General features: G+C 37.9%; 1 protein-coding gene across 1 annotated transcript in view; it reads right to left on the bottom strand.

The window, feature by feature from the left end:
- Positions 1-22,793, bottom strand: part of LOC134754229 (angiopoietin-related protein 2) — a 170,469-nt gene that overhangs the window by 39,069 nt on the left and 108,607 nt on the right. The window lies entirely within an intron of this gene.

Below are 22,793 nucleotides of genomic sequence, written 5' to 3'. Positions count from 1 at the left end.
TAATGCCTAGGAACATCTCGATATGTCCGATTTTACGATACAACGTAAAATATATATTTTTTTATATACAACGTAAAATAGTTCTTCAAATTGATTGATAATTATGCATTTAAATGTTTACTTACTTATGATTTATGTAACTACATTAATGACATAGGTAAGGATGATACAACTATTTAAAATCATAATATCTCTAAAACTAATATCTATAATTAATTGTGTACTGATGTACACAATATCGATTGTGACTAGTTACGTATTATCGATACATAATTTAGACATAAACTACAAAAATAAAAAATCCCACCAAAATTAGGTAAATTTTTGACCTGTAGAAATTCACCCACCCATACCATACTCATACTATGTAGTTATACACATATCGTAACTATACACATCTTCATTCATACTTAAAATGTACATCGTACATCGTACTGTTGTACCTTTACTTTACCTACCAATTGTAGAAACTGCTAACGTAACTTTGTTATCACATATATTTCTATGGGATTACAAACTTACGTATGCAGTTACTAAATCTTTAAATCGTGACTGATATTGCAGTATTTTTAGGTTTTTTGGTTTAATAAGCTAAAAACTAATTACGTTTCAAATTTGGAGTTTGTGGGTCTACTAGTACCCTACTAGTCTAGTAGTAGTAGTGGGTGGGTAGTAGTGGGTAATTTGGGGTTTGTGGGTGTGGGTGGGGGTACCTTAGAATTATGATGATCGTGAGTGTGTCATTGTAGTGACAAAACTAAGGAACTTTTTCCGTGCAATAATTCTTAAACTACAAATTCAAATTAAATATTGTTGAGAATATATCAAGATTACAGGACGTAGAAAATGGCTGGAAAAGGATTTAATTAAATCAATTTACATTAATTAAAATATCTTTATTTAACAAAAAACACAATTTCACAGACGCACATTGCAGTGAACCCCGCACTAGGCATGGCCTGTATCGCGGAGGTCAAGGTCATCACGAGTCAAGGTCATGCCTCTTTGTTTTGCACGACTTGGCGGGGGTAGGTACGACCGTGCCCCCAGACATGATACTTAATAAATAATATAGGATACATTTTTTTTACGAGACCATATGTATATGGGAGTCAAAGGGATCCTTGTATATTCACTCATTTATACATAGTGTTTTGAACTGTCACTTGCTTCTTAGTTATAAAATGTTTAAGATTTATATTGAAGCAAGTATAGTCAGGACGCAGGAGTGTCGTAATAAGTAGATGCCTATGTTCAGCTAGTGGGTTCATAGGGGTTGTATACTGTATAGACGGGAAGACCATCACAGGCATGACATGGCTGACCGCTTCAACCTACAAAACTAAATATTTAGTTACGTTATTGAGTTTAATGGGGTTGGCAACTGTCAAAGGTTTGCAGAGATGGCGCCATCATAGCTTGCCCCTTTTTCTATGAGATTTGGCTTAAAGGGCTGGCATCCAGGGCATTAAAAAACAAAAATTTGACACAATTCTAGGGATTGGCAGGGCAAGCTATGATGGCGCCATCTGCTAAACACTTCGACCGGCCAACCCCATTTAATAATGTTGGTACTGTCTGTCCATACCGTAAAATGGGGTGAGTAGGCGCCTGAGTCGCCTGACTGACATTCAAACCTCGATAACATTCTATTTTTACATATGCAAACTGAATGGTGTATATATAGGTAAGTGTTTCGGACGTTTGTATTTTAGTTTTTATTTTATTTTTGGGTAGTTCCATTTCATAACTTTGACGATAAACAGGAAATTTCACCCCACCCGTAGTTCCTCGTAATTGGGGTGAGATGGGTTTTTCATACAAAGGTGATTTTGGAAGATTGTTGGATCTTTTTTTTTTATTATGACTATAGCTCCATTTTAAATAGGAATACATTATTTTTATAGCAGTAGCCTTAAAAACCCATCGCACCGCCCTTTCATACCTGCTCTCCCCATTCATAATCCAACTCTCCCCGCGAACCCTACTCACCCCATTTTACGGTACTACTTAACATTTCCTAATTCAGTTATTGCTACTTGCTAGATGGCAAGTACAAGCGAATTAGTGAAATTGGCACCATTGTCCGGTACCTACACCATTTCTTGTCGTTTCGCAACGCAACGGTAGAATAGAAACCTCAAGTACGAGGTAGGTAGGTACGCGCAATATACGTATGTAATGTAGGTACGTGCTTGTTTCGTTTATTACTTGTACAAGTTGTACAATATCGAAGCTGACAGTCATGGGAGTTACGTTACGAGGCCGAGGCAGTGATGGTTTATTTCCGATTTAGTCTTTTTAATGTAATGGTCGATTTGTAACCACATGTAGGGGGTTTATACATAGGGGGGGATTCGTTATTCATTTCTTGTTTTTGCTCATTAGTGTTGTTTAAAGTGTAATATTGATAGCGTATTATGCAGTAAATTAATGTGGAAGTGTGCAGACGATGAAAAATTAAACCGTTTAACACCATTCAGGCGTCAACGCCGGGTAGCCCACGCGGGTCCTTGTAGTCCAGCTATCGCATTACAAGATTACCCAACTAAATACTTACCGAACAACGTCGTGCTCTACGAGCATTTGGTATTTCTACCTCTAACGGTGGCTGGCCAGGGCCCTAAAGCCTAGGGCCATCATTTTATTATTTTATACCGTAGCCGTACACTGGCTGAAATTTATTTATTCGATCGATTCGATTACAAATATTATTAATTCGATCCCACGTGGGACCCACTTTGACGTTGGCGAAATCATCGACAGTATCGATGGAGCCATATTACCCAAAGATTGATAAGTATGTAGAATTCGTATCCTGGGGACCATTTAATCAGTAAATGCTATTACGAAATCAACGATTTCATTTGTAATCTGTAATTTATTCTTCGATATGTTCTTAAATTTGACTAAACTAAACTAAATATAAGACTGTGATTGTTTTTATCGTGTATATTTTAATTTAATTTAATTGTAATTTAAGTTAGTAGCTTGTAAGATATTTCCGACATGATTGTAAAATTGTTATGGAACAAATTATCTTATCTTATCTTTGACTGATTGATCAATATATCAGTGTCAGGTGATTTTAATTTTAAAAATCGAACAAGAGCATGTCGGGCCATGCTCAGTGTAGGGTTCCGTAATTACCATTCTGTCAGAATAGGCTACACGTAGGCTGTTAGTTAGTATTATATACAAGCATAAATGAGTATATAAAGTACCTTTGCAGGGCTTTGAACTTACGTCTTTTTACTAAAAGTAGAAGAATTTTCGCAATAACTCAAAAACAGCTGGGCCGATTATGTTCGCTATAGCAGCCCGCGCAGCATGGTTTCCCCTATCACTAAGTTCGTCACTTTCGCACTCACATACTTGTTAGAACGTGACAGGCATGGTGATAAGCGTACCGTGCTACGACTCCTGGTCTTCCCTAACTGTGCGTCGCGACGCCCTGGGGCTAGGCATTATCGCAAGGGCGTCGTCAGGCGATCCTCATGGACTGATTACTCTAAAAAATATTTTTTGTCAAGTAGTTTTTATTTTACTGTTCTGTCGCCAAGCATGATTGCAGCTTTCTAGCACTAACGATCACGGAGCAAAGCCGCGGACGGACAGACATGGCGAAACTATAAGGGTTCCTAGTTGACTACGGAACCCTAATAATATCTCATTGTAGTAAGGATCTATTCGTATGTAAAAGTACTTGTACGTACTACTTACGTAGCAAATTGCTATAGGTAATACAAGTACTTTTTTGTTCCGTACCGTTTATTACAAAATACATCTTAGAATACAAACGTGTAATGCGATAATCACACATCCCCTATGTATACTTAAATCAAATATCCACTTTCATGTTAAATTATTGACGACGGACATATTATTGAATATAACCTGTTATTGAATTGGCCGATAAAAGTTATACAAAATGTTCCTAAATTTGGAGGAATTATAATTTAATGACAGTTTTGAACATGCAAATTACCGCAATTATGTTGTTGACCGAAACTATAGTTTTATGTATTTACCTAGGCTAGGTACATAACCGTGCAGTGCTGCGCTATGGGCTTTTTAAACGTGAATGTTGTTTGTTATTTTATGTATTTACCTAGGCTAGGTACATAACCGTGCAGTGCTGCGCTATGGGCTTTTTAAACGTGAATGTTGTTTGTTATTTTATGTATTTACCTAGGTACATAACCGTGCAGTGCTGCGCTATGGGCTTTTTAAACGTGAATGTTGTTTGTTATTTTATGTATTTACCTAGGCTAGGTACATAACCGTGCAGTGCTGCGCTATGGGCTTTTTAAACGTGAATGTTGTTTGTTATTTTATGTATTTACCTAGGTACATAACCGTGCAGTGCTGCGCTATGGGCTTTTTAAACGTGAATGTTGTTTGTTATTTTCTAAAATTAAATATAATGACCATTATAAACAAATGGAAGAATAAAAGTAAACCCATATCATGTCTTACGCAAAATATTGTCTTAAACTTATGTAACTACTTACTTAGGTATTTTTTGTAAGGTTTATTAGGGTTCCGTACCTCAAAAGATAAACGGAACCCTTATTTATGGATCACTTTGTTGTCCGTGCGCCCGTCTATCTGTCAAGACCCTTTATCTCGGGAACGCGTGGATATCGAAATGAAATTAAAATCATACACTTAGGTGATACTATTACTTATTCTGTGACTTAGGTCTACAGCACCTTAAAGCTGTGAAAACACCAAACTTCTAAGTTAACTTAAAAAAAGATACGGCCGCTTATGCCGCAAAAAACGTATATTTCGACACTCTCAAGGGAATCAAAATTTATAGGTTAGGTACTTCCCGTTACCTAGAACTATGAAAGTTGGAAAGTATTTAATATACTCTAACACTACAAGTACAGGGAAAAATCTGATAACTATAGATTTGTAAAACAAGTTAAATTTGTACGGAACCCTCTTAGGGCGAGTCCAACTTGCACTTGCCGGTAATTGGCCATCGGCCTTTTTTTTAACCGACTTCAAGATTTCAAAGGAGGAGGTTCTCAACTCGGTTTTTTTTTTTTTTTTAATGTTTGTTACTCCATAACTCCTCATTTCTGGACCGATTTTGAAAATTTTTTTTTTGATTGTAAGTATATACATACAGATTGGTCCCGTTTTTGTCAAAAAGTAGTTCTAATGATGGGATCCATGAGGAATCGAGGGAACTCCTCAAATGTTAAAGGCATACATATAGTGATTTTAGTATTTTCATCAACAAATCAAGCACTTACATTTAAAAAAGTGACATTTGATGAAGTGGAACTGCTGATGATGATCAGAACGGAACTCTTCAATGACGCATAGTTCACGTTTGGCGATTTGTCCTCTTCGTTATGTTTGTTAAGCAAGTTAGGTTTTCAAGAAACATTTTTGTCAAGCTCTAGTTCTGATGATGGGATCCATGAGGAATCGAGGGAACTCCTCAAATGTGAAAGGCATACATATAGTGATTTTTGTATTTTTATAAACAAATCCAGCACTTCCATTTTAAAAAGTGACATTTGATGAAGTGGAACTGCTGATGATGATCAGAACGGAACTCTTCAATGACGCATAGTTCACGTTTGGCGATTTGTCCTCCTCGTTATGTTTGTTAAACAAGTTAGGTTTTCAAGAAACATTTTTGTCAAGCTCGAATTCTGATGGTGGGATCCATGAGGAATCGATTGAACTCCTCAAATGTGAAAGGCATACATATAGTGTTTTTTGTATCTTTATAAACAAATCCAGCACTTCCATTTAAAAAAGTGACATTTGATGAAGTGGAACTGCTGATGATGATAAGAATAAAACTCTTTAATGACGCATAGTTTACGTTTGGCGATTTGTCCTCTTCTTTATGTTTGTTAAGCAACTTAAGTTTTTAAGACATATTTTTGTCAAGCTCGAGTTCTGATGATGAGACCCACGAGGAACCAAGGGAACTCCTCAAATGTGAAATGCATACATATACTGATTTTTGTTTTTTTATCAACAAATCCAGCATTTACATTTAAAAAAGTGACATTTGATGAAATGGAAACTGCTGATAATGATCAGAATGGAACTCTTCAATGACACATAGTTCACTTTTGGCGATTTGTTCTCTTCCTTATGGACCCAGACCTAAACTTGGACCCGGACTCGGACCCGGACCCGGGTCTGAACATAGACCCCAACTCGGACCAGGACCCGGACCGAACTCTGACCCAAACTTGGACCCGGACAGCCGGACACGGACCCGGACTCTGATCCGGATCCGGAAATGCTACTAGAAAAGTGGGTTAGGTGGGTGGTTGGGTTTTGAGCTGCGATTCTCACAGAACAGAACTGCTATCAGAAAAGTAGGTTAGGTTAGAGCTGTGACCCTTACAGAAACAAAATGCTATCAGAAAAGTAGGTTAGGTAAGGTTAGAACTACGACCCTTACAAAAACGAAATGCTACTAGAAAAGTGGGTGGTTTTACCTCCATTTCTACATAATTAGGCAAAAGATGCTGTCTTTTTCATTTCATTGTCTGGAATCTAAGAGTGCACCTCAACAATAAGTGAACTTTCAGCGGCCCCCATTGAAGTCGGTTTTTTTTTCTTTAAAATTATTAATGATATCTTTTGCTGCATAATGTTCTATGCTCATATGTAAAAGACTTATAATAACCTCCAACATACAAATCCACGCGTACGAAGTCGCGGGCAACAGCTGGTTTAAGTATATAAATTCAAGCAGCTAATAAGGTGCTGCAAACGTTTCTGGACTGTATTGGTAACTAAAATGTTCCGAGGAGCCTTCAACGAAGTGAGCTGCTAGAGCAGCCGCAAAGAATGGGTTCGCAAGAGCAACGCCGACGGGGTATCGGAGGTCTACAACCGAGTTCCCGAAACCTCGTCTACAAAGCGCGCGGCGGAACACCCCAGGGGGTTTAGTCCGTGGGAGTCGGACATACCCACTAGGCTTCTCCCGGGCCAGTGGGATCCATAAAGGATTCCCCCTGGGTCATCAAAAAAAAAAAAAGGTTAGAACTGCGACCCTTACAGAAACGAAATGCTACTAGAAAAGTGGGTGGTTTTACCTCCTTTTCTACATTATTAGACAAAAGATCATTTTCATTTCATTGTCTGGAATCTAAGAGTGCACCATCAACAATAAGTGAACTTTCAGCGGCATTCCCCATTGAAGTCGGTTTTTTTTTCTTAAAAATTATGTAATAGCGACTCTCCCCGGCTTCGCACGGGTTATAAAAAACCTTAACAAATTGTACACCTAAACCTTCCTCAAGAATCACTCTATTGATAGGTGAAAACCGTATAAAAATCCGGTCAGTAGTTTTTGAGTTTATCGTGAACATACTGACATACAGACAGAAGACGCGGCGCAATTACTATAAAACCCCCTACGCATTATGCCAAAAAAATCCATTTTATGCCAAAAATGCCTTACTCAAACTGCTGGATATTTTTTTATCATATACAGCTAAGAACCACCGCAAGGAAATCGATCCATCCGTTTGAGAGCTACGATGCCACAAACAGACAGACAGACATTGGCGTCAATCATATAACACCACTCATTTTGTATAGAGGATTAAAAAAAGTGTTAGTGCTGTCCATGTCTTGTGTGACATACATTTGGTGCGATTAATAATACTGTACGTAGTTTTGCACCCACTGGTTTGTATCGTAAATCATTTTTGGTAGGGGATAAGCCCAAGAGAGGATTTTTGTAGTTACTCGAGCGATCAATTGCTGGTCGAGCGTGTCAGATTAAGATATGAGCGATATCTTGCTACCCGTCGAATCTACCTTAACCACTTCTAGCTATTTATGTTGATCTATTGGTTGGTGGGTGGTTAAAAAATAATTAATTAGATTGTGGATTTTGTGCTATTACTAAATCTGACATTTATGGTTACAATATCTTTCTTCATCAGTTTTTTTTAAATAATTAAGTTTAATTATCACAATAAAGCGCAAAATCAATACAAAAGAAATATCAATGAATTATTTTAATATTATGAAAATAACGTACATTAAATTGTAAATTTAATCTAACACCTTTTTTTTAAAAAAAAAACAGTTGGAATAGGCATGATGACAGTAACAAAAAATCATTAATGGTTGCAACAGTAGTTGCATTTGAAATATGTTGCTAGGACTTGTAGGTATATAATTTTTAAGAAAAAAAACCGACTTCCATGTAGGATGCCGGTGAAAGATTATTGTGATGGTGCACGATAAATGATAAAGACAGCATCTTTTGCCTAATTATATATCCTTTTGCCGAAGGAGGTAAAACCAACCACTTTTCTAGTAGCATTTCGTTTCTGCGAGGATCGCAGTTCTAACCTAACCCAATTTTCTGATAGCAGTTCGGTTCTGTGAGGATCGCAGTTCAAACCTAACCTAACCCACTTTTCTAGCAGCATTTTCGAGTCCGGGTCTGGGTCCGAGTCTGGGTTCGGGTCCGGGTCCTGGACCGGGTCTAAGTCCGGGTACAGGTTCAGGTCCAGGACCATGTCCAGATCCTGGTCCGGGTCCGTGCCCGGGTCCAAGTTTGGGTCCAAGTTCGGTCCGGGTCCTAATCCTAGTCGGGGTCCGGGTTCGTGTCCGGGTCTGGGTCCGGGGCTGGTTCCAGTTCTAGGGACCAGGTCCATGTCCAGATCCGGGTCCAAGTCCGGGTCCAAGTTTTTCGGTCCGTAACGAAGAAGACAAATCGCCAAACGTGAACTATGTGTAGTTGAAGAGTTCCATTCTGATGATCATCGGCAGTTCCACTTCATCAACTGTCACTCTTTTAAATGCAAATGCTGGATTTATTGATGAAAATACAAAAAGCACTAAATGTATGCCTTTCACATTTGAGGAGTACCCTCGATTCCTCATGGATCCTATCATCAGAACTCGAGCTTGACAAAAATGTGTCTTGAAAACCTAACTTGCTTAACACACATAACGAAAAGGACAAATCGCCAAACGTGAACAATGCATCGTTGAAGAGTTCCATTCTGATCATTGCTCGAATAGCCCTCTTCTGCAGAACAAAAATGGTATTTATCTCTGAAGCACCACCCCACAGTAAAATACCATATGACATAACGCTATGGAAGTAACTAATTCACATCAGTTAACTGACGGATTTTGCTCACTGCAAAAGCTGCAGAACTCAGTCTATTCGAAAGAGTATCAATATGGGGACCCCATTGGAATTTAGAATCTAAAGTTATACCAAGAAAAACTGTACTATCAACCAATTCCAATTCCTCGTCCTTCACAATGACACTTGTTTGCACAAGCCTTACGTTACTACTAGTGACAAACTTAATACATTTAGTCTTTTTCTCATTTAGCAATAAGTTATTAACATTGAACCAATTTACTACTTCTGAAATAGCATCGTTTACATCACTGTAAGCTTGTTGCTGTCGTTTGACTTTGAAAATAAGTGAGGTATCGTCTGCAAACAATACTATATCATGGTGGGTCTTTACAAGGTATGGCAGGTCATTAAGGTAGATAAGGAACAGGAACGGCCCCAATATTGATCCCTGCGGTACACCCATAGAGATCAATGACCCCGGTGATCGTTGTCCATTCACATCGACCCTTTGTATTCTACCGTGTAAGTAGGACTTAATTAAGTTCAGTGCCGATCCTCTTACTCCATAAAAATGCAGTTTCCTGATCAATGTTTCATGACAGACGCAATCGAAGGCCTTAGATAAATCACAGAAGATACCCAAAGCATCCTGCGACTCCTCCCAGGCATCGAAGATCTGTTTAATTAGCTCAACACCAGCGTCGGTTGTTGAGCGACCCCGTGTAAAACCAAATTGTTTGTTATGCTAACATTGCATTGTTATGCTTCATCATTATAACACGTTTATTTTTTAATATTGAATATTGAAAAACCGTTCCTAATAAGTTGTCTGAATGGAACGGAACGCCTGTCAAAGAAGAGGCGTTTTTTTCTTACTGCAAGCATGTTTTAAGTTTCCAAAGGCAACATTCAATATTGTTTTTATAAATATACGATACACAAATAATCGTAAATAACGATACTTAGGTAATAATAGTACAATATTTACAATTGTTTCTGTCTTATAGAACATGCATTTGAAAAAAAAAACTTACATTGAAGTGGGTTCAATAATAATAACAAAATCCAATCTAATAAAAGCTAAAAAAACTTCATAATGTCAAAAAAATTCACTGCGAAAGTTCCTTACTTGTTGATTTTCTTATTTTTTCGCAACTGTATTAAAAAAGCGTCATTCGATACACGTGCGGAAATGTCATTCTTCACTCGTCCCGAGTCTTGCCACTCGCCTACGCCTCGTGGAAAGATATCTCGGTACTCGAGAAGTAATGACATACTTTCCGCACTACCATCGAAATGTACTAGTTCATAATCGGTCCAGAAATGACGAAGATATGGAGTAACAAACATAAAAAAAAACATACAACCGAATTGATAACCTCCTCCTTTTGAGATTTGGAAGCCGTTTAATAATTATGCGTCGCGCAAATTTTGATGGCACCAGAGGGCGCCATGGCGCCAATGTTAAGTTATTCCGTGGCACCAACTATTTGATCAAGCGGAGAAGGCCCGCACGCGTACGAGCACGGTCTCGTTATTATGCAAGGGCCTCGTAAATTCACACCTGTAGGTAAACTGGCCCGGTTGGCTGTTTTGTAAAAACAGCTAACTTTAACGACTTTAACTATGTACTAATATAGTTTTTTCTCAGTGAAATGAATGAATGAATGAGTGAGTGATGAGTTGAATGTTGCTTTAGTAATTTACTTAAATTATTAGAGTCAGACCAAGCTAAGTTGGCAGCGATTTTAATAGCACAAACTGTGCAAGTGTTATTTATACGTTATACATCATCATTTCATAGAGTCTGTGTGGAAAGAGAAGAGTTGTAGAATGTATTAAATCCCATACATTTCACGACTCTTCCCTTTCCGCACAGATTCTAGAAGTTTATTTAAGTTTAATAAAAACACTTTCACAGTCTGTGCTATTAAAATCGCTGCCAACTTAGATTGGTCTGGCTTTAGTACAGCTCAGGTCAAAATAACTCTTTAGAGCCTACTGTACCTCTCTTTATACCTGCAGCTTGTGGGCTAATTATTCGCAAAGATCGATCAGCGCCCTTCGGGTACAATTCAACAACGCCTTCAGGGTGCTGTTGCGTCTGCCTCGCTTCTGCAGCGCGTCAGGCATGTTCGCGGACGCGCAGGTAGACGGTTTCTTTGCCACAGAAAGCGCGCCGCCGCGACGCGTCGCCGAGTGCTTGGCAGTAGCAACAGTATCCTGAGTGTGATTGTGATAGCGGGTAGGCTCGATAGTCGCTATATGCAGCACTGTTCGAGCCTGCATCGTTTCCTAGCTAAGTATGTATTCTAGTTGTAGATATCTAGTAAGTTAAGTAATAATTAATTGTATCTAACATAGTTTTAAGTTCCTGCATGTTCGACTAACCTGTTATGGATTTCTGTGGTCCGAAATAAATGATTTTTATTTTATTTTATTATTTATTTTATTTTATTTAGTGTGCTTGGATCTTGGATGATCGATACCTATAAATTAAATTTAAATTATTAGGACGAGGTCAAAATTACGAACTATACGATTCTTAATTATAGCTCTATAATTTGCATCATTAGAGCACCCATCTAAAAATACCATGTCTTGCCCTAGTGTTTTTTGCAAAGCCGGAGGCACGGGATACGAGCGTGTATTAGGTATGCTCATTCATACGCAAGGGCAGAGTAGCTGCACTTACCGTAGTGACGTAGCAGTTAAAATGAAATTGTGATTTATACAAATATTGTTTTATTTAAAGTAAAATAATATTATGCTTATGTTTATTAGACAAATTACAAATATTTTTCAAGCAGTCGTGTTTCATTTACTTGTTAGAATCAGACCAAGCTATTTCTGCTTGGCATTTGCAATGACAAAGTGTGTCATTGTCATCATTAATTTCGAATTTCTATGAAAATAATTATGATGGCTAAATGGAGACTCCCTCACTTTGTTCCGTTCGTCAGTGCAAAGTTAACTCAGTCGGACTGTACCGTTATTGCTGATCATTTAACAAAAGGCCGTTCCAAACCTGGATATTTTTTCATCATTTTTTTTCTGGTTTTCAATATGAGAAATAATGCACAGACCGAAATATTTTCTCTTATTTTAATAGCCGCAGGATATTTATGTTCAAACAAATTTGATGCCTAGGTAGGTACTATTTGATCAAATATTTTTATTTTATGCTAACCAAAATGCTAACTGTTATTAAAAGTTTAAATTACTTATTGAGTTATAATAATTGTACGATGAGTAGGTACCTATGTAATTATTTATTTTTTCTACCGACATTGTTCAACTAAGAAGTGTTGAAGTGGTTCCCAAAGCTATCAGCATCGGTTCGGTATTCGTTGGCTAAGTATTCGAATGTGGTTCAGGGTCTCATTGTATTGTATAGCAGACTACGATTGCGAGCAATCGGCCCGCGCAATGCTTTGTTATGCAGTACTTAAGCACCAAGTATTGTTAGAGGAATATTCGCCTCGGTTAAGCTTTAATTGAACACTACTTTCAGACAATTTGCATTAAACTATTAGGTAAGATAGTTTAGATAGTTTCCTTCACAGTTTAATTCTAACTACCTACCATACAATAAGTCTCATTTACATAAGAAACTTGTTAGGATAAAAATTATGCCCGAGAATTATGCCTCAATAAAGGCAAAGTAATGTTTCATTGCAAATTACACAAATTATTAAAGTATTAGTAATTTATATGGACAAGACTGGTTGATTATTGTTCAAAATAGAATAAGCATGTTATTCTGTTAATGTTCGGTCTCTAATGGTAAATGGTTTGCACATTTTTTGTATCCAGGCTGTCGGGGCTTCTAACCTCCGTGGCGACCTGACATAGACCGACTGACTGACTGGCTGACTAACATACATAATATTTGGAATATTGGAACGACCGACATCTAAATTCAAAATTAGACATGACAGCCAACAAGACCAGTTGACGACTAGTTCTCGACAGATAGCGGACGAAGACAGACGCTAATTGATGTTTATTAAGTAAATAATACTGAGGTAGTTAATAAGTAGTAGTATCTAGTCTAGTCTGTCGCGGCGCGTCGATTGGGAGCCGAGAGGTCTTGCGGCCGGCCCTGCTGCGAGCGGAGCCAGCTCGCGCCGGCGCAACTCCACGTCGCACGTCATTACGGCGATAATGTTTCTGAATTAGTTTAATGTCTCCCTCCAACGATAATGAGTTAAAATTTTGCCCACGCGGTCGTTAGTAACGTGAAGCGCCGATTATTAATTGATTACACAATAAATTATACCTGAAATGAGTTCTGCAAGAAAAGGCAAACTAATTATAATCAGCTTTCTGTATCAAAATTGGCTAAATGGTTTAAGCCCGCGGCGGGATCACAGGTTATAATATATATATTTTAAACCTGATTTGTCGTGCATTTTACGCAAGAGAAGAGTTTTATAGTCAAGCGCCTATTAAAAAAATTAAACGCACGTTTACTGTTTTACTTAGTTTACCAACCAATAACTGGCCTATTCCAAAGCAGCCAAAGACAGCTATTTCAACTTTATAGCTTTGTCTTGTAAGTATTGAGTCGATAAATTAGTTAGTCAGTCAATTAATACACACACTCTTTTCAACCCACGACGAAACGGACATGGGATATGCGTTTAAGTGACAGTCTGACAGAGGATGATTGTGTGTTTGTCTGTCAGTTTTTTAAATTAAGAGTTACCTTTACATGTGTAGAAAAGTGAGAATAAGAATGGTAAAATTCAAACAGAAAAAAGACACGAGTAAAATAAATATATGTACAAATATAAGTAGGGAAATCAGGTTATTGAACGAGGATATAATGCAGATACAATTTCATCTTAAAGTACTTAGGTACCACGTATCTTTTGCGCAAGAGAGATCTCGCAGTTTGGCGACTTTAAACATTATTGGGTTAATGTTCAAATTAGTGAAACCATCCCAAGCCAACCAGGTACGACACAGTCAAATGTTTCAATAACTTGTAATTGCTTATTGTAATTGATTATAGAAAAGGCATAGGTATTAACTAGGGATGTACCGACTAGTCGGGAAAGCCGACTATCCGGCCACATTTGTAGTCGGCGACTAGTCGGCAAAATTAGCCGAATAGTCGGCACTATTTAATATTCAGGAAAGATAAGATTTTTATTTCAACTCTTTCAATTCTACTCTAACAAAAACAGTCTTTGATATTCTGTTGACGTTGAGAATCTCAACATTGAGAATACTTTGAGAATACAACGTTGAGAATAACAACTTGAGATTGGCTGGCCGCTGGAGCCGATATAGCCGCCGGTGTCGGTGATGGTGTCGGCGGTAGTTGCGGCAGAGAAATGGAACGAGGTGATGAATCGCTATATTTAATTGCAGCGGCCAGCTGAGGCACTTGGTGTTTGTGTTTATATTTGATATGATTTAGTAACGACTCGAGCACTGGGTGCACCTCACTTTATTTGCATCGCCTTCAGCATCTTCAAAAAAGTCTACACACGCGATTTCCTTTTCGACATTTTTCGTATTTATTAAGAGCACTATATGTATTATTTATTTAAGCAGTTATTACAATTTCTTGTTTTCGCTATGAAACACGAAAGGGCGACTAATAAATCACGAAAACTTAGGTAGACAAAACTAGTCATACGTAAACATGAACGCAAGACTTGTGCTGCCAGAGGGCCTACCGCGAACCACGTTCGACGTGTTGCATCCCTGTCACACTTACGTACTAATTTACAAGTGCGACAAAGAGGCAACACGTCGAACGTGGTTCGCGGTAGGCCCTCAGGAACGAGGCGACCGAAACGGTTCCGATTGCATCCAAACTCTGCCGAAACCGACTAGTCGGCTAGTCGGCTAGTCGGCCAAATCACTAGTCGGTACATCACTAGTATTAACCCTTACAAATATTAATATAAGATCATACACATATTGAGTTATTATCAATAATAATAGTTCAATTTATACAAAAAACGAAAGAGCGACTTAGGGTCGGTTGCACCAAACCGTCTGACACCGTTAAAGCGTTCGCTAAATTTTATTAACTTACTAGTCTAGCCATAAATTCTGGACAAAGAGAAGACAGAGAGGAAGGTAATTATAGTCTCTAGAGACTATAATTTTAAAGTGATTTAATAAAGTTTTATATAACTAATAATAATAAAACGAATAAAAAAATGCCTAATACATGCCTAATAATTATTTATTCCGTGTTGCCAGCCCTCACCTTAAAACATGCCTTTTAAGGAGCAAGGGAAGAGGGCCTAATTACGCACCATTTTTTACGGAAATATGACATTCTTGTTCTGAAAAAAGTATTCAGGTGACCACATTTTTTACAATTTTCAATGCATTCCTTGTCTGAATACAAATCTAAATAAGGAAGCGGCAGACTATGTAGTGAACAAAGTGCTGCGAGACTACCATCTCGTGTATTTTATGGTTTTGTGAGCAGGCCCAGAAAAAAGGGTCACTATGCCCAATTTTTGCGAAAAATTGATCTATTTTAGTGAATACACGCGCACGAGTGTAGGAAATACCTTAAGGCCGTTCCATCGGTTTGCCACTGTCTTTGTCACATTTCGCAAGAAAGAACGGGAAAGAACATACGCGCCAAGTGTCAATTTTGATCGAATTTTGTCGGTTTTTATTTATTGTAAAAACGTTACCTTACAATATCGAAATTCTAAAGCTATGAAATTACTATTTATGTTAAGATTGTTTTTTCTTCTTTTTTTGTTTATAGTGTCACATAATAAATAACCGAGTAAAGTAGGATTAAAAGTCCGAGTTAGAAGTTACTTTGGGAATTAATTGTATCGAGCGAAGTGTCATAATTCGTGTATCGGAAGCTATGTTGTTAAAGATAATATAGTCAAGAACTACATATATTTTTTCCACGTCTACGAATATCAACGCCTCTTAGAAAAACATGAACATATAAGGAGATTTTTCGCCTTCTGGCTCAGGGAACCGCCTTAATAGACGCTTAAGTTTTACCTAACTTCCCAAACCTAAGTACGGATTAATTTACCAAGGTTATTGAGGCAACTTACTGACTCTCGGCAAGTCAATGTTTGATCCACTGCATAAAAAAATGCTATGTATCTTAGAGAACATAAGGCCTGTTCTATGCGACACATAAAATTGTTTTTAATACAGTTGCTCAAAAAGTGCTACTTTTCGTGGCTGTTTAGCGTGCGGAAAGTTGGTTTTCGAGAACTAGTGCTTTTTACTTTTCCAATTTTTTTAAATTTTTACTTGTTCCATTTCATGACTACTTATTGATGAGTGTTAATATTAGTTTCCTTTAAACGTCGTAATCAACATAAAAACCTACTGTTAATGTAAGAATACGAAAAATATGCATATTTCATATTTTATTACTTACCTCTTCGTCATTATAAGTATTATAACACGTTTATTTTTTAATGTTGAAAAACCGTTCTTAATAAGTTGTCTGAATGGAACGGAACGCCTGTCAAAGAAGAGGCGTATTTTCTTACTGCAAGAATGTTTTAAGTTTCCAAAGGCAAAATTCGATATTGTTTTTATACACACACACAAATAATCGTAAATAACGATATAGAGCAAATAATAGTACAATGTTTTAATATTTACAATTGTTTCTGTCTTATAGAACATGCATTTGAAAAAAAAACTTTCATTGAAGTGGGCTCAATAATAATAACAAAATCTATTCTAGTCGAATAAAAGCTAGAAAAACACCTCTTCATAATGTCAATGTCAATGATGTCAGTGTCACAGAATAAATAATATAAAAGTTTCGAATTCCATTCCTTACTTGTTGCTTTTCTTATTTTTTCGCAACTGTATTAAAAAACGTCTTTCGATACACGTGCGGAAATGTCATTCTTCACTCGTCCCGAGTCTTGCCATAGATATCTCGGTACTCGTGAAGTAATGACATACTTTCCGCACTAGCATCGAAATGTACTATTGTTACAGAAAATTTTAAAGCTAAGTATGGGGTCGATATTAACGACGGGGGTGGTGAAAAAGTCCTGTGTATTTTTGAGGCACGTCGCTGCTTCACTAAAAAATACGTATTAACGCAAAAGATGTCAAAATTTTGTATCTCATAATTTTCTTTTCAATAGAATTTATGGCTAGACGGTACTTATATGGGAATTTTCATAGATCTCTGCTGCTTGACCTTGATCAGTCTGTTAACTGTGGTTCGTGGAACCGGCCCTTTACCACTGTGTATTTATAACCGACTTCAAAAAAGGGGGTTATCAATTCGACCGTATTTTTATTTTGTATGTATAGGTATGTTACCTTAGATCTCCGTTATTTCTGAACCGATCTGGATTTTTTTAAATGTAAATTAACCTTAGTTGGTTCCGTTTTTATCAAAACCCAGTTCTGATGATGGGATACACGAGGAATCCAGGGATCTCCTCAAATCTTATAGGCATACATATAACGATTTTATTATTTTCATCAACAAACCAACCATTTTCGTCCAAAACAGTGCCATTTCATGAAGTTCTGTTTATCATCTGCTGATGATAAACAGAACGGGACTCTATAACAACGCATATTTCACTTTTGGCGAGTTGTCCTGAAGGAACATTTGTATTGTCTAGTTCTGATGATGGGTTCCATGAGGTCCAACTCCTCAAATCCTGGTCGGTTCAGAATTAAAATTGAATCTTACAACTTGAAACGTACCCAAAGCGCAATTTTTTTTAATGATACGACAGTTTGGCCAGTTAGCCACGAATCTTACACAGAATGATGCATCACTCGTAAGAAAAAACTAAAAATGGAAAAATTAAATTAATCTTTTAAAAAAAGAAGTAAAACCGACTTCAAAAAGGATAAAATTAAATATTATCATCCCGTTTTATATGTGGTAGCAGCTCATACGTTTGAAGTCGGTGCCAAACCAAATAGTTACAATACTGGTTCTTTCTTTCTCTTTGAACTACACCAAAGCATTTTTTCGGATACGTGCAGCGGCCAGAACCGAAATCAATATAGGTATTTCCGCTCTCTTACTCTGGGCAGTACAAACGACAGACCACCTACAAATAATTGAACAAAAGTTTCTCGAAAGTGGGCATAGCCATATGGAAGTTGATTCGATGCATGCAGCTATTGAAAATGCATCGAAAAACGTATCAATCAATAGCGTTTCTGACTGGAAAAATGTATTTAGATTTGCTAGAACTAAAAAAAAAAAACAAAGTTCGTTACAACTGACGATTGAAAGAAAAAAATTGAATTCGATAGCTATAAAGTGAAAGAGTTTAAATATAATGAGATGTTGGACTTGAGCAAAGCTGTGCTGCTATAATGAATAATAAAAACAAAGATACCACGAATGAGACCGGGAACTGGCTGAAAATTAAAAGGATTCGGTATATAAAAGGAGATTTTAAAATTTACTTTAATTACGACATGTCCGAGGATTTTCGTCAGTTAGATGTTTAAAAAAAAAAAACAAATACACCTGGAACAAGAGCTAAGAGACTATCAGCCATGGCCAGAAGAGTTAGAGCCAAGATACAGTAGTATTACCTATAAGCATTGCCAAAAAAAAGATTTAGAAACTATGTGCAAAAAACAAATTATACCTGAGGAGTATAATTGATGGATAAGAAGCCTAAAAACATTTGCCGGCAAAGCACCAAATGATTTAGATGAAGAATAACACCGTTCTCACTTGTAGATTAACTTATTTTTTTAAGTTTTTTATAAGTAATAAAACCTCTTAGTGGCTTTTTATTTTTGGGTAAACCCAATAAGTCAAGACCCCTTGGTAAAAAACATTTTCTTACAGGAAAACTAAATGAGTTACATAACTTAAACACAAATTAACTTAAAGTGGATGAAATTACCTCACACTAAGAACTTATAAAACTACGAATTTATTCACCGAAATTAGTGTTTGATGACCATAAACCTTTAACATCGTTTTTCTCGAAACTAGGTTTCTCATACTTATTGCGTTTCACCAGGCAACCCTCGATATGGACAGATAGACGGAAGACCGGACGGACAGACGGACTAAACAAAACTGTAAGGATTCCGTTTTTGCCATTTTGGCTACTGAACGCCGAATGCCCGGAGCGTATGACAGGTACACGCTACCTGCAACGTCTCCAAGTATCTTCATGGCGAACGGTTTGGCCGAAGGACGAGCTCCGCGAAGATATTAAGGTCAGAAGTGACCAAGAGAGGCGCGCTTCTGTAGTGTTCAAACACAAAACTTTAGGACCTACAACTGTATGCATGCATGGTTCTTGCGACTTCCACAAACACCTACTTGCGAAGTGCTCGCCATCGGCCTTCGCGTTCAGACAATTTAACTGCTAATCAAGTTCGGTAAAATAATTTTAGTATCAATACAGTTTTGTTTTTTTTTTCTAATAGCCTACACTTATTTAGGCTTTGTTCGCGAGGTTCTACAGCTCACAGAACCTCCCATGTGCTTAAAGTTCATCATCTTCCTCGCGTTATCCCGGCATTTTTAGCCACGCCACGGCTCATGGGAGCCTGGGGTCCGCTTGGCAAGTTGGCAACTAATATCAAGGCACAATTTTTTCCGAAAGCGACTGCCATTATTAGGATTTGTCCCGTTTCCTCGCGATGATTTCCTTTCCGGAAAAGCGACTGTTAAAACCTATCTTAACAAGGTACAGTCGCCATCAGATATATCGGAACGTTCAAGGCGCTCATAAATATCTGAACACGCCTCTATTGTCAGGGCATTAGAGTGCGTGTTCAGATATTGTGAACACCTCGGCCGCTCCGATATATCTGATGGCGACTGTACAATAAGTAGGTATTAGTCCATACAAATACCAAAGCAAATACCTAATACTTACCTAATCTAGATAGTTTAAGTTTCTCAATTCTATGATATAATAATGAAACTAATTAAGGTGACATCTACCGAAACTCTTGTGTACTTGCAGAAGTTCTCTATGAGCTTAGTTTAGCTATGTCATTATATGTAATAGTTCATTACCAATCCGTAGTGTCGTAGTGTGGCACTGCACTTAGCTATATAAGCTTCTACATGTATAGATACGATCACTTTTTTCAACCAGCCTTCTGTTAACATTAAGCCGGGCCGGGGTTTGAACCCGCGATCTCCGGATTGAAAGTCGCACGCTCTTACCGCTAGGCCACCAGCGCTTGTGTTTGAAGCAATGAGGATATAATAAGATAGAGCGGTACTGTGATAGTAAATTTTGTAACCACTTTAAATTCACTGCCATCTATCGACATACTTTAAAACTCAAAATGAAGATTTATAAAAATACGTTAAAATGTATTTAAATATGGATAAATGTTTTTTTTATTTGCATTAATTATTTTTATATGATTTTGACCCATGTTCTTTCACTGGTATGCGTTAAAATTATAAATAACAAACGAAACAGTCAACGCCCTCTATACGAGAGTAGGCCAAAACTAGTGGCGCCATCTGATCGAGAATCAAATTTTCGTGATTTTCGAGGCACGTTTTTTCCTTAGACTGTATCCATCTGTTACGGAGTTATATCTATCTTTGGTTTCAAGTAAGGTTTTGAAAAGTTTACGACAAGAAACGGTGCCAATATAGAGGGCGCTATTTGGCTGGTTTACGTGAACCTGGTTCAAATCGGTACTTCGAAAACTTTTTGGTTTTTTTTACTGTTGTTTTTGTATTAGCATTCCGATCACTGCTACCACACAAAATTTCACGATTCTAGGACTTTAGGAACAAATGTTTTCAGGATTAGAGGTATTTTTAGGTACCCCCATTTGAAGGGGTTGCAGGGCGAAAGTTACAGATTTCTGGTCACCATCTGTGTCTGCATACAGACCCATCCCTACATGCCAAATTTCAGCCTTCTAAGACTTCAGGAAGTAGTCTGTATTTGCTATGACGCGAATTTCATGTGTTTCGGACAGTGAAATTAAGGTACTATAAAATTTTAAGTATAATAGGTAGCTTAATAAAACTTGGTGTTTTTGATAAGTCTACTGAGTACATAGTTTACAAAAAATTACAGCTCTCTAGCATTGTCCAAGACGAAGCTACGAGAGTTCGAAAATACGGCGAAAAGTGCCGAGAAAAGATATGCACTGCCTTTTGCCCTTTGTCTCGTCTTGGCGGGGGCACGGCCGTGCCCCCAGATAATAGGTAGCTTAATAAAACTTGGTGTTTTTGATAAGTCTACTGAGTACATGGTTTGTCCAAGACGAAGCTACGAGAGTTCGAAAATACGGCGAAACGTGCCGAGAAAAGATATGCACTGCCTTTTGCCCTTTGTCTCGTCTTAGCGGGGGCACGGCCGTGCCCCCAGATGCACTGCCTTTTGCCCTTTGTCTCGTCTTGGCGGGGGCACGGCCGTGCCCCCAGATTATAGCTAGAAGCCTGTTTAATTTCCGGAGAGATTGTATTGTAAACCTTAGTACCAATGTAACTAGGATTTTTTTTAGCCTTAACGAGACGCGTTTGAGGTAAGCTAAGCTCATTCCGCCATCGAGTAATGGAGCCGTGCGTATCAGCGTTGGTACGGAAAAGATGAACGTGTTTTCTGACGTACTTAGCCAGTTCTAGGATATAAAGACTGGGTACAGTTAAGATTTTGTGATTCCTGAACAGGTCTTTTGCAGGATGATCCCAACTCGCACCGGCGATAATACGCACTGCTCTTTTTTGGAGCTTGAATACTCTCTCGCGTTCCGCAGCCGAGCCCCAAAGGTCCAATCCATATATTAAAATAGAGTTAAAATAACCATAATAGGCCTATTTTACGTTAGTGGAACTGAGGCATGGACGCAGTCTGCTAAGAGCAAAGCGAGCAGAGGACAGTCTTTGACATAAGTTATCAATATGGGGTGCCCATTTCAATCCAGCATCAATAATTAGCCCTAGATATTTTACCTGGTCAATTTGAGGCACAGGTTGGCCATTGCATATAATATTTAATGAGTAATCACTTGAGAAACGCAGACTAAAGTGAATGATGTGTGTTTTCTCCACATTTAGTACCAATCCATTAGCAGAGAACCATGATGATATTTGATCCATTACTTCTTGTAGTTTAGATTTTAATAGAAGGTATGTTTCAGCCGCGACAATGACACACCCATCGTCGGCAAATAGAACAAATTCCGCCTGGTCTGAGGCTGAGGTAAAGTCATTCATAAGCAAAATGAACAGGTTGTTTCCCATTATAGATCCTTGTGGTACAGCGCAGGGCCCCAGTTCTAGCAGGTCAGATTTTGTTCCATTTACCGACGTGAGCTGTTTGCGAGTCTCGAGGAATGATTCGATTACCCGGTGAAAGTTACCAGTGATTCCGTAGTGGTCAAGCTTTGCTAATATGAGCGGATGACTTACGAGTTCAAAGGCACGTGATAGATCGCATAAAATCGCTGCCACCTGTCGCCGTCCGTCCAGGTGACCCAATACTCTAGATATGACGTCACGCGCCGCGTCTATTGTTGACCGGCCAGGTTGATAAGCGTATTGCTGTTTATTTAACAATTCATTATTATTAAAAAGGACATAAGTTCATCGTTTAATAGTCGCTCAAAAACTTTTGAGAATATGGGAATCAATGAGATTGGTCTATAATTTTTTAACACATCCTTAATTATCTCCGTACACCGGGTGGACTTTGACCGTTTTAAAATTGGA

This window comes from Cydia strobilella, chromosome Z, assembly GCF_947568885.1.
Source record: "Cydia strobilella chromosome Z, ilCydStro3.1, whole genome shotgun sequence".
Lineage (NCBI taxonomy): Eukaryota > Metazoa > Arthropoda > Insecta > Lepidoptera > Tortricidae > Cydia > Cydia strobilella.
This window is presented reverse-complemented; position numbering and strand designations above follow the sequence as displayed.